Source organism: Sinocyclocheilus grahami, unplaced genomic scaffold (assembly GCF_001515645.1).
Source record: "Sinocyclocheilus grahami isolate Dianchi unplaced genomic scaffold, SAMN03320097.WGS_v1.1 scaffold282.1, whole genome shotgun sequence".
NCBI classification, from domain to species: domain Eukaryota; kingdom Metazoa; phylum Chordata; class Actinopteri; order Cypriniformes; family Cyprinidae; genus Sinocyclocheilus; species Sinocyclocheilus grahami.
In genome coordinates, this window is record NW_015505461.1 from 284,978 (window position 1) to 298,567 (window position 13,590).

Genomic DNA, 13,590 nt, shown 5'->3' on the forward strand with positions numbered 1-13,590 from the left:
TGCATAAAGAAGATCTGTAAAGTTGCAAAGACTAAAGTCTCAATTTACTCAAATATTAAATATAAAAGTTAAGATTCAGCCACGCCTACCTAAAATGGCTCGTTCTAACACGCCCCCACATATCTACCTCACTATGTGGAAATATTAGCATAATGCCGCCCAAATGTGCACGCAAAGAAAGAAGGCGTGGTTTCAGAAACAGCAGTAGTGTTGATTCAGCCATGTCAGGGAGATGCTGTGTTTCAGTGCGAAAGCAAAAGCACTTTATTTGGCCTTCTGGAAGTAGATGCAATTAGGAATCATTGGTTAAGATTTATTTACAACAGAACAGCACAACCCAGATGTTCGAATTTGTGCAATGCATTTTATGGACGACAGTTTTTTGAACCTAGAAGAGTACAAGGCTGGCTGTGTGCAAAGGCTATTTCTAAAAAAAAATAAAAAAATTAAAAAAAGGGTCAATTCTGACTTTGCTATGACAATCTGGCGCTTCTGAATCAGCGACTGTATGTATGTTTTGTTATCAGTTTAAGTATTTGCTACTGACTGTTCAAATGCAGAGTTTTGCGCAGCGCAAAGTGACACGTCGTGTGTGTGTGTGTGTGAGGGGAACAGGGTCACATCACAGGAGAGTGAACTGCCTGTCAGAAATCATAGCACGTCAGCTGTCTTAACCGCGGCTTGTGTACTGCATCATAACTGTGTCTGTCACGTGACTCTGTTGCCTGTTCGGGCTTGAACTGATGATAAAACTAACGACATTATTAACTGTCTTGATATTTACTTTGAAAGCTGAAGCTGCGATTATGGTAAGGGCCATTACATTTCCGACATTGTGCTTGTGGTGTTCGGCCAATCACAATGCACTGGGTCAGCTGGCCAATCAGAGCAGACTGCGCTTGTCAAAGGAGGGGGCTTTGTTGAAAACTACGCCTTTGAGAGAGGCGGGGCATAGAGGACCTACAATAATGTACAGTATTTGAAAAATAATGTGTTTTTTGAACATTAAAGCATGTCAACATATTCTGTTACACCAAATACACAAAATAATGATCTTTAAAATAGCATCATATGACCCCTTTAACATTTTTTTTAAATGGCATTTTACAACTAAAATGCCATTTTCCTTAAATAATATTGTACACCATTTCAGACAAAGTGGACTAATATGAACATATACAAGACTAAATTGAAAGGATTTTACATCAGGATAAAAAAAAAACATGCTAAAATACTTGGAAAAGTGTTTCAATTGATCTGCTTTAAAGCACTGCTGTTAAAGCCATTCACATGGATGTCTATGGCCATTGCATCATGTTATTTAAGTGTACCACTACGTTGTATTTTTAAGACGTTTATTATTATTATTATATTTATTATACTGTATTTTTTCCCCAAATGCTTCAGAGTCATGCATTCTGAACACAAACCCAACAGCAACCTAATTACACAAGGCATCCGTAAGACAGATTCGTTGATTTGTGGTTCATCAAATCATCTAATTGATTTTAAAAATATTTAATTTTGCAGTTCTTCACATAAAAGGATGCCGAAAATGATGCACATAAAATGAAGGAGTGTAATGTGTAAGTTATGTTTGGCAGTTGTGGAAAAATCTGGGTCAACTTGAAATAAAACAAGAACAGTGAATTAGATTTCTGAAAGCTGGACCCACCAGTCTGAAATACCTCAGAGTGCAATGCAGCAGAAGTAAAAATATTCAGATTATTTTGTCACATGTGAAGCATCACTTTCAGAAACCCTTGTGATTTTCCTCTGTGTGTCTTGCAATCCAGCATCTCTGTTGAGAGCAATGGATTCGCAGCTCTCTCTATTCTTTAGTGTAGGCCCCTAAAACACCCAGTGCATGATAAAGACGGAGACAGCGATACGAGTGTATGTGCTGGACAGAGAGAAAAAGACAGAGATAGAGAGAAGGATGAGGACAGATGAAGACAGAAAGATAAAGAACGAGAGTGGCTTGAGTGAAAGATGGCTTGAGGGGGCAAAGACTAATCTTACTGAAGAAACAAACAGAAACAAATCAAACTAAAGGCAGGTCATATCAGCACAGAACAAAACACATGCTGATGTTATAAATGAAAACTTTGTTCTTAATACTTTACAACCTTCTACGCACACCTTGGCAATAGAATCACCATTGGCTAGGAAATAGTTTTTAGTTTATTTACCAGACTGATGTACTATACATACAGTATATATATATATATATATATATATATATATATATATACATACATATATACATACACTAAGGATTAATGAGCTGCTGGGTTCATGCATATTAATCACGTTGTCTACCGGAGAAACCAGCAGTATCTCATTATTCTGACAGGAAAATACAACAAAGTATATTGTTTAAATGTAGTGCGTCAAATCAGCATGGTATGTAAGAGTCTTTCGCTCTCTTTCAGTCTTTTTCTTTGCGTGTGTGAGAGAAACAGTGCTCTCAGCAAAGCAACGGCGAGTTTCACACTAGTTTACGGTGCGTCAAATACAGGTGCGCTGCGCATCCATTGAGATGAATTGAAAAATAGCACAGATCGATTGATGGAGAGTGAAACTCAGTATCAGTAATTATCAGTATCATTATCAGTAAATATCAGTAATTATTATTATTACAATTTGTCTGAATTCTCCAATTGGATGCACGCAATTACAGGACTTATTTTTAGGTTTTTGGGAAGTTTTTTAGGAGGTATTTTAGGTTTTGTAAGCTCACAAAACATGTATATACAAATCTGTAAATTAATACACTTTTTTCACAATTTTTTATTTTTTATTTTTTTTTTACAATTTAGGAACTGCATCTGAATTGATTCACAAAGTTTGATATAAGCGGTTTGCTAACACACTCACAGTAAGAATGGATGGCATTTGTTATAAATTCAAAATTTAAAGGAAAAGGTCACACAATGTCATGAATAATTACAAGCCTGCAGACTTCATAGGATAAAGTGCAGACTCATGAATGAGACTGCTGATGTCAACAACCACTAGAGTTTAAGAATACACATCGACTAAGAAATCACCAAAAATCCTAACAATGTGTTTTAATCTCAGGGGGAAAAAAGTGTCATGACACTTTTAGAACAAAAAAACACACACTACAGATACAAAACACACTCCGTACCAAGGTTATTATACTTTTGTTTAGATTTAACCTGATTTAGTTTAGATATTTTTTTTCGTTTTCAGTTTCATATTATTATTTAGTTTCAATTATTTTACCAATTCTGTTCTGTCTGTTTTGTTTTTAGTCTATCAGTATATTTCGGTTTTCTTTTTTTATTTCTATTTCAATTAACACAGCAAATTACTTGTCAGGGGCATCTTTAAGGTTTCTGCCAGGACAAAGCTTAGATATTTATTTTTCCATAAACGTCTGTATAACCAAAATTGGTTGAGGGCAATGACACGAATGTACTGTACGCTGTAGTGTAAAATAAAAATAAAACTCATGGTTTTGCAATAGCAACATATACATATACATATATATGTATATATACAGTTGTGCCCTTAAGTTTACTTACCCCTTGAAGAATATGCAAAATGTTAATAATTTTCACAAAATAAGAGGGATCATGAAAATTGCATGTTGTTTTTTATTTAGTTCTTGAATAAGCTATTTCACATAACAGATGTTTATATATACTCCACAAGACAAAATAATAACTGAATTTGTAAAAATTACTCTGTTCAATATTAATACTGCGTGTCATGTCTTGGATGATCCATGACTGTTTTTATGTTTTTATGTTTTGTGATAATTGTTCATGAGTCCCGTGTTGGTCCTGAGCAGTTCAACTGCCTGCTGTTCTTCAGAAAAATCCTCCAGATCCTGCACATTCTTTGGTTTTCCAGCATCTTCTGCATATCTGAACCCTTTCCATCAGTGACTGTATGACTTTGAGATCCATCTTTTCACTCTGAGGACAATTGAGGGACTTGTACATAACAATTACAAAAGGTCAAAACATTTACTGATGCTCAAGAAGGCAACACGATGCATTAAGAGCTGGAGGGTGTTAACCCTTTTGAATTGGACGATCAGGGTAAACTGTCCTTATTTTGTCTTCTGGGAAACATGTATGTATTTATGTAGCTTCTGAATAGCAGTACTAAATGAAAAAAATATGTTATGTGTTATATAATATGTATTTTAATCAAAATAAGAAAAATCTACACAACATCCTCCTGTTCAAAAGTTTACACCCCCCGGCTCTTAATGCATCGTGTTTCCTTTACTAAGCATCAATTTGACCTTTTGTAATGGTTATGTATGAGTCCCTCAATTGTCCTCAGAGTGAAAAGATGGATCTCAAAAATCATACAGTCACTGCTGGAAAGCGGTCAAATATGCAGAAGATGCTGGAAAACCAAAGAATGTGCAGGAGCTGGAGGATTTTTCAGAAGAACAACAGGCAGTTGAACTGCTCAGGACCAACAAGGGACTCATGAAACATTCACAAAACATAAAAACAGTCGTGGATCATCCAGGAAATGACACACAGTATTAAGATTTAAGGGTATGTAAACTTGTGAACAGGGTCATTTTTACAAATTCAGTTATTATTTTGTCTTGTGGAGTATATATAAACATTGGTTATGTGAAATAGCTTATTCAAGACAGTACTAAATAAAAAATAACATGCAATTTTCATGATCCCTCTTATTTTGTCAAAATTATGAACGTTTTGCATATTCAAGGGGTATGTAAACTTATGTGCACAACTTCATCTTTAGCTCACAAAGAGTCACATTTAATAAACCCTCTGCGGACTGCACAATCAATCGACCCCAAATGTCCAGCTCACTGCCAGCTGATGTACACGGAGCTGTGCAGAACCGAGACGGACAAACATGTCACAGACCGTGGGCTCATTCTAGACCTGTGTCCATGTAGTTTCAGTGCTTCATTACAGTTTGGATGGAATGACTGATTAACCACATTCAGTGGTTTCTTTCTTGTTGTTCATACATTCCGCCAGCGATGAGGTTTCTGGTATGTGCATACGCCCCATATCAATACACTTGTGTGCTCCAACAGGATTAGAATAATAAAGTGGAAAGCTAATTCAGTTTCCTACAGAACATCAAGTATAGACCTTAAAAGAGAATTAACATCTCTGGGAAACTAAGAATTCCATTTGTTTTCAATTTAACTAAATGATTTTTGATGCTTCACTGCCTCTCAATTTTTCATTACTGTCATAAAGGCACAAAACATGCGAAATATGCCCTTTTCAAATGATGTGGAAGCTTGATATTTGCTCAAACTCAAAGGTTCTTGGTTTGGAACTGACAGCAAGAAGAGAGCAACAATTTGCAAGTTAGTCATGATACCAAAACATTTAAATGTAATTTGACCACTTTTACACAATGGCATTTACCTGTGTCTGTAATGTTTAATATTACTATTAATGTTATTTGTTTAATAACAAAATTATTAATATTGGGCGCCACACTGCTCCTAAGATTGCCGCATTCGCGACCAAAAATATTAATTTGTGAGTGATATTTTTGTTGAGAACGCCACTGGCGATTAGATTCTCCAGTTATGGCAGCATGAGAGAGATTGAAAATGACGGAGATTTGCGAAGTAAAAGTGCAGAAAAGCAGTGTCTATTTCGCACAACTTGAACAAACTACAACAGGTAAAGCTGTCAGTTGTGTGGACATTAACAATATCGTTAACAATTCTCATTTATAATCGATTCTAATAAGGCTCCTTATTATCAAGATCTTCAGTCGACACTGTGTTCTGTTCATGTGTGAACTTCATATTATTTGTAGCGCACTTGCCGTCCAATAATCACAATAAGCTTTGTGCTCTGTTGCCTTTTAATAAACAAAGTATCAGCTTCAAAATTCTGCCAAATTTGTAACGACATTTAAACAATAAATAGCGTTTTGGCGCTCTTTAATGTGGCATGAGCGATCGCTGTAGTGCCTCAGTTCAAGCTGTACATCAGCCTATCATATCCAGGGCAGATTTACCCATTTTATATATTGTTATTTTTTAATTCTTCTTTTATTATCTGTTTTTGTTCTGTCGCTGTCATTATGTTGCACTGCGGAAGCTTCTGTCATGAAAACAAATTCCTCGTTTGTGAAAACATACCTGGCAATAAAGCTCATTCTGATTCTGATTCTGATTAAGGCGACTGCTTGGTTCTCGCGAGACTAGCATATTCTCACCGAAAATTATGCTATGCCTACATCCTGTTTCATCCACTGGAACGCCACTCTCTCTTGAACGCGCATACGACAGTTAGCGGAAGCTAGAGATTACAGTTTATAAAATTTTAAATATGGATATTTTTCTTACACAAATGCATCAATTCACTTCAGAAGGCCTTTATTCACCCCCCGGAGCCGTGTGGAGCACTTTTTATGATGAATGGATGCACTTTATTTTGCTTCAAAATCTCGACCACCCTTCACTGCCATTATAAAGCTTAGAAGAGCCAGGACATTTTTTTTTCGATTGTATTCGTCTGAAAGAAGAAAGTCATATTTACCAAGGATGGCTTGATTGTGAGTAAATCATGGGGTAATTTTCATTTTTGGGTGAACTATACCTTTAAGGCACTCAATTCATATTTAATAGTTTGGTTCTTGACATCTGATGTCCAATCTTCAACCTGATTGGGTATCTCTCCCCAGGGTCCTGTCCCAGATGGAAGATGAGTGGTTGCATGGTGTGTTCCTCTTGCGTGTGTGTGGTCACACCAGGAACCTCCTGGCCAGGACAGAAGTTTATACCCTGTTTAGAAAACAAGGTGAGAACATTGATCTTCCTCCTGAAACACACAACTCACTAGTTGTCAACTCACTATATTACTAACACAGCTGAAACTGACCTAGATTAAAACAAATTCAGTTAAGAAGATGAGATGCATTACATAGGCAACTATTCCAAATACTCATAGAGTCAATGTTTTGTAAATGTATGTTGTATATTCTTATGTAAATTACTAACAATATGAAATGGGGTTGGTTAGCATGATCCAGTTCGTCCCTGCTGGTTTTAATTCCTTATGGGAGCAAAAATCCTTCTCTTTTGACAGCTATTCAAAGACAGTTTATTTTGACTAAAACTATTTGGAAGCAACAATAGCTAAAAATTTTGGTTCTCAAATAACTTTTCTTTTGTAATCTTAATTTTTAAGGCCATATATGGTTCAATCCCAGAGATATGGGTATCTCAATGTGACTCCATGTCCAAATTTTACCAATTTTCAAAGGTTGAAAACCAAATACACCCTTTCATTTGGCTTCAAATCTCAGGTGAAAACCCCCTCTTCAAAATTAATTACTCAGTAAATATTCATTCATGACATTTAATATTTTGACTTTCATTACTATTTTTGTTTGTCTTTCTTCATAAAATTTAAACAAAATCAAACATTTTAGCCAAGAAAGTTTCTGAAATTTGTTGATTTGACACAGAATGACCCCAAAGCATAGTAGATGTTTTACCAGTGCCTGTTTGCTTAAAGGATCTTGACAGTGTGAAATGGACTTTCTGTCAGCACATTTAGAGGTTGTCTATGATGAATTCTGACCACATTTAATAAAGGTGTAAATGGAAGTGCATTTTGCTATCTGCATTCATCTATTCAAGTAAAATGTAATGATGTTACACTGCAAAAAAAGTACAGTGGGTACAAAAAAATTGTCATGTTGGAAGTTAACCTTCTTCCCACTGACAACTTTCTGGCAGAGGGCAGCAGATTTTCCTCAAGAATTAGACGGTATTTTGCCCCATCCATTTTTCCTTCTATCCTGACAAGTGTTCCAGTCCCTGCTGCAGAGAAACACCCCTATAACAGGATATTACCACCTCATGCTTTACTGGAGGAATGCTGTTATTTGGATGGTGAGCTGTATTGGTTTTCCACCAGACATAACGTTTGGTATTGAGGCCAAATCATTCAATTTTAGCCTCATCTGCCTCAGAATCTTCAATGTGCGTTTTGGAAAAGCTCAGTCGTGACTGCATATGGCCTTTCTTGATGAGTGGCTTTTTTCTTGTAACCCTCCCATACAAGCCACATTTGTGGAGAATTTGTGATATTGTTGTCACATGCACACAATGCCCACTCTTGTCATATATTCCTGCAACTGCTTCAGAGTTGCTGTAGGCCTCTTTGTAGCCTCTCTGACCAGTTTCCTCCTGGCTCTTTCATCCAGTTTGGAGCGACGTCCTGATCCAGGGAGGGTCTGTGTTAAACCAAATACCTTCCACTTCTTAATAATAGACGTCACTGTGCTTCTAGGCATTGATAAAGCCTTTGAATTATTTTTTTTTGTATTCATCTCCTGACTTGTGCCTGTCCACAACTTTCTCCCGGAGATCTTTTGACAGTGCCTTGCCATCCATAGTTGATTGTTTGCTTCAGTTGCACTACCAAGAACTGAAATGCTCCAGGCAAGCTCTTTTCATTCTGAGCTAATCAAATGGCTTTGTGTGTCATTGAGAAGGTGATTAGCTACACCTGATTGAGTTTACAAGTCACTTTTAGGAGGGGGTGATTCTTTTTCCAACTCAGTGATTCTATTTTTTTATTTTGATTTTTTCTGACATGTTGGTGTTATATCTTTCACTTGGATGTTATAAGCTGCACTGAGTAAATACAGCTGGATAAAACAAAAACTCTGTCCGTCTTCATTTCAGGCTGCAAAGAAACAAAATGTGATTATTTTAAAAGGGGGGGGGGTGATTATTTTCTATTCCCACTGTATATTCACTGATATGCTGTGGGTTCTTGGCTTTTTCCTTTATATTTTGCTCCTACGACATGAAGACTTCAGACACTGTGCTCTTGTGATCTGCTCACCCAATTTAAATATATGATTATTTATCACTAGATTTGTGGCTGCCATCATACAGAACAAGCAGAACTGGAGTTACATGATCCACAACAAGACACAGTCCCAAAGCTTCAACTAGTGGAAGAACTAAAGTTGATTAGTCCACTAGTTGCTATAACCCCTGCAAACCATCCTCAAATTAATAAAACGCTTTAAAAACAAAACAAATAAGGTTACAGAAGAGTTTTGTGTGTGTGTGTGTGCGCGCTTTCAGTAGCTGGAGGCTATTGTGAATCCTACCTCCTAGAAAGTCCGCAGGGCTTTATTTGTGTATTGTGCCCTGTGGGAACTGATAAGTAAGATGAGTTCCTTCCAAATGAGCTCTGTTTTAATATTTTGGTGTTCTTCACAAAAGCATATGTTTGGAGGGTCATTTATAAGGCGATTATGAATACATAAAAGACTGTGTTGTGTCACCCAGGGACTGGGTAACAAGCTGTGGCACACACACACACACACACTTTCATGGCAGCACACGGTCCCCTATGATCTGGCCTGTGACTTGCTCTCTGTGTTTTGAAGCAGTCTGTGTGCACTGATCTTACGGGCATGAAACAGTCCAAATCCCACAAGGTTTGGAGAGAGTGCTTCAGCCTGCACCCAAGGAGCAAAGGCAACAGCGCTTCTCTATTAATAATGCAGTGCGGGCTGCTCTGTGCTGCTGAAAAACGAGAGCAGGTTAGCATTTTGAAAGAAACAGCAAGGGGGGCAAGTGGATCACCCGTGAAAAATGTGCACGAACATCAAATAACTTGGATTTGTTGATGCTAAAAAAAAGCTTTCTTAAAAATATTCTGGATTAAAGTCGGCATGAAATGGCGTTCACAACCAATTTAGCTTCCTTAATGTGAATTCCCAAGTGAAACCGGATATTTAATGAGGGGGGAAAAAAAGGGAAACAGGAATCTCAGATTATAGAATCATGGAAATGGGTGGAAATTGTTCTACTCACAAACACAAACAAAGACTGATGCTTTGGGGTCTTTAGAATTAGATTTTGTTGGTGCTGGTAACCAATATTAAAATGTTGTTTGCTGAACTTTTAATAACAACATTTGTTCTGTTGTACTACCAATTGTGCTCTCACACTTTTAATTGTGTTATTTTTCCTAAACATATTAGCCGAGTGTTTTAGATTTTTTTTTTACTGGCATATTTGACTGGGCACTACAAAACACAACAGTATAATGTAATGTAATTAGACATTACATATATGTTTGTCTTTAAAGGAGGTGAGAAGTGCAAATGTTATGCAATTCAAATGTTAAAAATGCACATACAGTATGCGTGGTTAGTAAAACTTAAATCAGTCTAATATCCAACTGGTTAATATGTGTACTTAAAAATACATATCCAGAAATGTAATATACAGTGTAAATAATCATTTTTTTTTTCATTATTTAAAAAAAAAAACATAATATGGATTATTATTGTTCAGCACATTGTTAGGCCCAAATTTTGGTTTTGGGGGTTGATTCTGTGCAGTTCCAAAAACAAAATCCTGTAAGAAACTCTGGTATGTTGTTTTAAGTTTGTTGTTCAACACTTCAAGTGCTAAGCCTGGTTTAACCCAAGGTTGTTTTTTTCCCACTACTGTCAACTGATGAGGTTTGCATTACTTTTCACTGTCACCTTTGACTTGCACAGTTGGGGTTTAAATAGGGTTGGGTACTGCACCTATGTAACCGGTATGTACTAGAACCGAATCAGAACGCATATTTCGGTGCCTCATTTCGGTGCCACTTAAATGCCTGAGCGATCGATTGAAATATTTGTCCTGGTTCTCCAAAATAGACGTAAGAAGCATGGGCGTCGCTATAGGCAATTTTTAGCAGGGCTATTGCGATTAGCTCCATAAACTGTACACAAATTTGTGATCGCCTCAGAGTCAGTCCCCTTTAAACTTCACATGAAAACGGCGGCAGACTTTGTCTCCTACCAGTCTTTCAGCGTGCTCTTCAATTCGCAGACAGCGGCGGCGCAGCGCGAGCGGACTCAAACAGAAACAGGGGATGCAAGGTGTGTGTTTATCGATAGATTGCTATAATATCTGTATCTATGCAGTTCTTTGTCATAAATACAGTTTACTAAAAGTTACGAGGGAGCAATCGGTTTCCAATCTAACATTACTGTAAAGTTTTCGCTGCGTTCACCCCTCATCACACAACAGCTGTTTTCTCCAGCGAAAATCTAGCCCTTAACACATATGAACGCATACTTTATAAAACGATCATGTTGCTATTTTCAATTAGAAAATTTAATATAAAACATATTACAGTGCACGTGGCATACCATACAGTCATTCACAGAACTGATTAAAGACAGTGACAGACAGCACTCAGTCGATTCACTAATTTTAACTAAATATCAGAGTGATTGACAGAGATACAGTAGAAACATTATGTGTGGTTTTTGTATTAAATATTGTTTTGTATTAAATAATGACCCAGATCGTGAAATACATTTATTAGCCTTAGAGTAAGGGAAGCACAACTCGGGAAATGAGAGCATCCAAGGAGCATGTGAATGCTATGTATATTTTCTTTCAATATTTTTAATGTTCTTTAATGTTATCCATCGTGGCTCTTCTTTTTAAAGTATCGGTTCAGGCACCGGTACCATTTTAAAAGTATCAATTTGGCACCGGTATCGTAAAAAACCCAATTGATACCCAACCCTAGGTTTAAAACACAATTAATATTTATTATTCTTATCAATTTAACTATACTGACACTATCGCATGAGAACACAATTTGAATTGAATTGAGCTGGATAATAACACTAACTTTGTAACACTGACACGGTTATTGAACTGAATTAAATCAATATTGAACTGACTTGAGCTGAACAATGACACTATTGTCTTAGAGCTGCTTAAAGCTGAACTGAACTCAATTCATAATTGATGAACTTCGCAACACTGACAGTTATTGAACTGAATTTATATTTACATTTATGCATTTAGCTGACGCATTTATCCAAAGCAACTTATAAAAGAGGAAAAGCAACTTGTCAAAGGGCCAAAAATATTTTTAGTACATGAATGTACTCATAGTACACTGCATGTACTCGTATAGTACATGAAACAATGCTTAATTTGAGACTATGAAGTGCTATATAAATAAATTTGACTTCAAACTATGTCATACAACAACCCTTTACTGCCAAAAAAAAACAGTTCCTCCCCAAGCCCAGCCGTCAATCAAAGCTCAGATTTCTAAACATTAAGTACAGTGAAACTGGTGAAATGTGTAATTTAGGAGAAGAATTCTCAGGTATCTTAAGCCTTAGGTGAGGTGTTGCACACTAAAATACTTCATATTGTTGCTCAAAAGTGTGGCGTGGAGGATCATCAGATGCAAAGCACTTACACTGTGAAATTTCTCATTTCACACCTCACTGATCTGCACAGGTTTCAAGAGGAATTCACCCAAGTGACTGATACTATTAAGCCATCATTTCAACTGAGTTTAACAGAAAACAAACCAGAGGGTGAAAAAGCCTTGTTTTCATAGAAGTGCAGTATGGATCACTGCCTAAATATGTGCAAAAAGTTTATCGCTTAATCTTTGACATCACCCACAATCATTCAAATCAGTTTCAGTGCTTTGAGCTTAGAAATTACAGGTAAACTGATGTGCCAAATGGTACTAGAGGTGAAAATGCATCTGAATTTGTGTGCAACTCTAAAGCAGCAGGTGAAACCTCCCGAAAACACATTAACCATCAGGACTAAACTCCAGCGTCCAACCTTCACCGTCCTCGGCGTGAGAGGCGAGCTCAAACAATTGATTGGCAGCTCACAAGCAATCAGCCAGCATTATTTGTGAAGTTACACTCCAGTTCACATGAGCTGATAAAGCGGGCTGCTATTGATTCAGCGGCCATCCGGGAGAGAGCAATTTAAGCAACCGATGGGGCATAAAACAAACCCTCGCGTTCAGAGAAGAAGCCCGCAGCCCAGGCTAACGGCGGACAGGGGTTGCATGTATGCGTGTTGTGTGACTTTAATGGGAAACGGAGCGTGTGTGACTGTGTAGTGGGTATGAGAGACAGACAGACGTGTCCCAGAGGGTTTGACAGAATGCAACTCACAGCACGAAGGATGCTGCTGGAATAGCGTGCTAATAGATGAAGCGTGTTTGCAGAAGTGGTCCCGCTCCATTAGCTCCATTAATATTCATTACTACCTGATCTTCTAGTCTATTTGATGAGGCATTGTTTTTGAGATAACATTAACGCGCTAATGTGCATTTTAGAATGCAATTACTGCATCAAGAGGCAAGACATTTTCAATAGTCTTTAGTATTTCATTTTAAGTCAATTTAATATTTTTGCCTGCTTTAATGTTCATCAACCGAAAAGAAAAGCTAGACAATTTGAGGTATCATTCATGTCTTTAGTGCAAACAGTGCAGGACGAGGTTAACTACTATGATGAGAGGTTTTAAAAAAAATCCCTTATAGATATGTATGATATAGCTGTACCATATCCGTTATTCAGGTGATATTACAGATTTTGTAACTTACTGTATTGGGTGTTACTTGATATATAGTGGCTGTTATTAGATACATAATGGAATAGTCCACTCAAAAACTTAAAACTTATCATCATGTACTTATCCTTATGTTGTTCCAAACCTATATGACTGACTTCTTCTGTGAAACATAAAAGCAGATATTTGGAAGA

The 13,590-nt window shown here is 37.0% G+C and overlaps 1 pseudogene; it reads right to left on the minus strand.

Moving 5' to 3' along the window:
* LOC107600355 (N-acetylgalactosamine-6-sulfatase-like) overlaps window positions 1-13,590 on the minus strand; it is a 51,077-nt pseudogene that overhangs the window by 13,273 nt on the left and 24,214 nt on the right.